Genomic DNA, 4923 nt, shown 5'->3' with positions numbered 1-4923 from the left:
TTGTAGGCATTCGGCTGTGAATTCAAAGGCCACATCCTTCTGAAGCAAAGTAGACAATGGCTTGGCTATCTTGGAGAAGTCCTTGATAAATCTTCTATAGAACCCGACATGTCCCAAGAATCTTCTCACAGAACGGACTGATGATGGTGGTGGCAACTTCTCAATTGTCTCCACCTTAGCTCTGTCAACCTCTATACCTTTTTGTGAAACTTTATGCCCAAGCACGATGCCTTCTTGCACCATGAAATGGCACTTCTCCCAATTCAGCACTAGATGTGTTTCCTTGCACCGCCTAAGCACCTTCTCCAAATTGTTCAAACATGCATCAAAGTAAGAACCAAAGACTAAAAATTCATCCATGAAAACTTCCATGAACTTTTCAACCATATCAGAAAATATTGACATCATACACCGCTGAAAAGTTGTTAGAGTGTTACACAACCCAAATGGCATTCTCTATAAGCAAATGTACCGTAAGGGCAAGTGAAGGTGGTCTTTTCTTGGTCTTCTGGTGCAATTGGGATCTGATTGTAACCTGAATAACCATCCAAGAAACAATAGTACTCATGCCCGGCCAGTCTCTCTAACATTTGGTCAATAAATGGGAGAGGAAAGTGATCCTTGCGTGTGGCTTCATTCAACTTTCTGTAGTCAATGCATACTCGCCACCCGGTGATGGTTCTAGTCGGGATAAGTTCATTTCTTTCATTTGGAACAACGGTCATGCCACCTTTCTTGGGTACTACTTGCACGGGGCTCACCTAAGAACTGTTAGAGATAGGATAAATAATTCCGGCATCTAAGAGCTTAATGATTTCAGCCTTCACCACCTCCTTCATGTTTGGGTTCAAGCGTCTTTGGGTCTGAATTGAGGGCTTGTTGCAATCTTCCATCAGAATTCTATGCATGCATACCGATGGACTGATGCCCTTGATGTCGGCTACCTTCCAAGCCAAGATTGTCTTGTGTTTCCCCATAGCCAGGAAAGGTCTCCCTAGGATGAGAGGAACATCAACATCTTCTTGCATGTCTAATACAATGAAATCAACTGGAAAGATGAATTTATCTACTTTAACAAGCACATTTTCTATAATTCCCCTAGGATGCTTGATGGACCTATCAACCAATTGCAATGCAACTCTTATCGGTTGGGGTTCTTCCAATCCCAATTTTTTGTAAACCGAATATGGCATTAAATTTATGCTAGCTCCTAAATCGCATAATGCCTTTTCAATTTTTAAACTGCCTATAGTACAAGGGATAATGAAACTCTCTGGGTCTTTAAGCTTTTGGGGCAGCTTGTTAAGAAGGATTGCTGAGCATTCTTCATTTAGAGCAACCATAGCCACATCTCCCAATTTCCTTTTATTTGCCAATAGCTCCTTCAAAAACTTTGCATAGTGTGGCATCTAGGCTAAAGCATCAGCAAAAAGAATATTAATATGTAATCTTTTAAACACTTCAAGAAACTTACCAAATTCCTTTTCCAACCTGTTCTGTGGACTGCCTAAACTGATTGCCAACTTGGCATTTAGTGCTGATGTGGTCTCTCCCACACCAATCACATGTCACAGACTGCACATGCAAGGCTGCCATCTACATCTCCTCAATTTTCTTGCTAAGTGCTCCTATTTGCGTAGATAGAGCTGTGTATGTGTCCACATTGTGAAGACCATGCTGCTTTTTCACTTGTGCTCTCTCTAAATGCCATTGGTAGTTGTTGGTTGCCATCTCCTCTATGAGAGCATGTGCCACTTCAGGGGTCTTTTTGTTGATGGAGCCCCCGGCTCTCGCATCTAGGATGGTCTTGTTGGCTTCGGTTAGATCATTGTAGAAGGTTTGTATTTGCAGCCATATAGGAAGTCCATGGTGAGGGACCCTTCCTTAACAACTCCTTATAATGCTCCCACAACTTATATAAAGATTCTCCATCTTGTTGGAAGAAAGTAGTGATGTCATTTCTCATCTTTGCTGTCTTGGATGGAGGGAAGTACTTGGAGAGGAATCGGCTAGCCATTTCATCCCAAGTCGCTATAGATCCAGTTGGTAATGAATTCAGCCAAGTCTTGGCCTTGTCTTTTAATGAAAATGGGAATAACCTTAGCCTAACAACATCATCACTCACTCCATTGTGCTTGAGAGTGTCACAAATCTCCAAGAAATCGGCTATATGAGAGTTTGGATCTTCATGAGTCATTCCACAAAACTGAAGTGTGTTTTGGATCATCTGAATTATGGCTGGTTTGATATCAAAATTATTAGCAACAATGGTTGGTCTTACAATGCTTGAAGTAGCTCCGGTTAGAGTTGGTTTGGCATAGTCCATCATAGTCCTTGGTTCGACTATTTCTTCAATTTCAGCTCTAACTTGTCTAGTAGCTCATAAGCGGATGCGGAGGGTTCTTTCAATCTCCGGGTCGTAAGGAACTTCCTCCGATTCAGGTCTGCTTGTAATCAATTGTACAAGTCAAAGCAAGAAAAAGACCAAACTAATGTAATCAAATCAGAAATGTAAATAATTAAACAATTAGCAATCCTAATCTAGCAGCAATTTACAAGGCAAAGATTGAATGTTATCTAAGAAGACAAAGCTTTAAACACAATAACAATCAGCAGGTTGAATATAGACAGATCTGTACTCTGAAATACTAGCTTGAAATCAGAGAAGTAGCCTATCAACTGTAGTAGATTGCACACTTGAAGCAAGAAAAGCAGCCTATCATAGAGACAATCGGCAAGAAATTCTGATTTCAGCAATGAAGATTAATATACATAGATCTGGATATCAGCCTAAGATTTTTCTATGTGCTCAGATATGATTTTTGCACTCAGCAGTGAAAGCTAATGTGTATAGTTTTGAACTCCACTGATTTTATGAGATATAGAGAACTAGAAATCAGTTCGACTGGCAATACTAGATCAGTAATCAAAACTAAACAAATCAGCAATAGAAGGGAAGCTATAGATATCAGAAAATACAGATCTGAATCCTACTTCAAATTAGAAATATATCAGATTTATTAAACCAGAAATGGAACAACAAGGTATTAAACTAGAAACTAGAATAGAAAACTGAGAAAGAGGCAATTAACACTAGGCAAGAAAACTACTCATATCAGCAAGGGAAGTTATTCCATCTACAGATTTGAACCTATCATACAACAGAAATAAAATCATATTATATAGTATAGGGCTAGAAACATTCAGCAAGAAGAAAGAGATTACCTAAAATAGTAGGTTAGTGTGTGCAGGTCTGAACTGTAATGTATGGAACTAGACTATCTCTATTAGTTATACTACTGAATTAGAACAACTATAACTTTTTTGTGTGTGTTCAAATCTGAATTATGATTTCAGCAATGAAAGTTAATGTATGCAGATTTGAACCACACTCTTTTTATAAAATAAACAGAACTAAAATGCAGTTATGCTATTAAGACTAAAACATAAATCAAGGATAAAGCAATTCAACAATAGAAAGAGAACTATCTATATCAACAATGGAGGCTACAAAACACAGATCCGAATCGTAATATGCAGAATTAGAAATCAGATTAACAGTGGCTAATAGTTCCTAATATTGTTGCAATAAGTCCTCGGCAATGACGCCAAAAACTTGATGCGTATTTACTTACACTAACAAGTGCACTAGCCTCACAAGTAATAAAGTGATGAATAGAGTATCGTTCCCATGAGAACTTATGTAGTAACTACTAGTAATACATCAGCCAACTCTTATTTGATTAGCTGAAATTTCAATCTACTTCAAATATGAAATCCTAACTGCATAACTAGCTCTAACAAATTTGATCAAACCTTGCAATCAAATTGAGCAGACAAGCTAACTATGCATAAAATTGATTCAGCAATTAGATCTCTAGGTCATTCGATTAGATTATGGTTCAGCCTTGGTTTGGTGAAACCCTAAGGTAATGAACAACCTCTCTCAAGCGCATGTTCATTCTATGCATGAGTGATGATTCTTCTATCTCTAGCAAGAATCTAATCCCCATGCATGCATTAAGATCTAGAAATTCTAGGGCATCATTTAATAATTGAATGATCACCAACCGAATTATGCCAGTTATCTCTAACCTTGCACTCAATTTGGTTCTTGATTAGTAAATCTGAAATCTTAGAGTCTTTCTCAAGCACTCTAGGATTTTCAATGAACAAATCGGCCAAACTGAGTTAAAGTTACTTGAATCTCTCTCAAGCAATTCAAATATTACAATTTCATGATCTAAAATTACATATCTGAGATTGCAAACTAGCAATTTAGACCTTACAAGTTCATGATCTGAAATTACAGATCTGAGATTACAAAATAGTAGTTTCGGATATCACAATTGCATGAATTGAAATTTCAGATCTGAGATTACAAGAGAGCAGCTCGGCTAATAGTTCTACAATTGAATTTCTAGTAAAAAAATCAAAATTGAATCTAATTCATTTGAATAACCCTAGAGAGCTAATTATAGATCTAAATTTACATGAAACATCATTCAATTACAACAAGAAATATTGAATTAATGGAGAAAATCAACATGAAAGCCCTAGCTGAATTCGATTACCACTTGTGCAGAAATCAAGGAAGAAGAAAACCTAGATTGATCTCCCTCAATGGCTTCTCCTCCAAATTCGAAATCAGCTTCTTCTTCTCTTGAATATTCTTGAATCTAGAATATTTTCTTTAGCCCCTTTCTCTCATCTAGAAAGTTCTCTCCTCTAGAAAGTTTGGCGCCTTTAGCGTCTTAAACCTTCTAGAAGTTGCTGCACTTAGCTCTCTTGAACTCTCTAGAAGCTACCGGCCCTTAGCCTCTCTTGGCTGCACTTTGGGCTGCTCTTGGGCTGCAATTTAGGCTGTTCTTGAGCTGCAATTTGGGCTTCTCTTGAGTTGCAAATGGACTTCCTCCTTGCTGG

General features: G+C 37.9%; 1 non-coding gene across 1 annotated transcript; it reads left to right on the top strand.

Moving 5' to 3' along the window:
* The first annotated feature begins 1861 nt into the window (after window positions 1–1861).
* Window positions 1862–1969, top strand: LOC148877901 (small nucleolar RNA R71). Its single transcript, XR_016106361.1, has one exon. It is a non-coding gene; the product is annotated as a small nucleolar RNA R71 (small nucleolar RNA).
* Window positions 1970–4923: the final 2954 nt, after the last annotated feature.

This window comes from Nelumbo lutea, chromosome 1 (genome assembly GCF_056320005.1).
Source record: "Nelumbo lutea isolate HS-2025 chromosome 1, American lotus-T2T, whole genome shotgun sequence".
NCBI lineage: Eukaryota > Viridiplantae > Streptophyta > Magnoliopsida > Proteales > Nelumbonaceae > Nelumbo > Nelumbo lutea.
The sequence above is the reverse complement of the archived record's forward strand: the minus strand, read 5'-3'. Positions and strand labels throughout refer to the sequence as shown.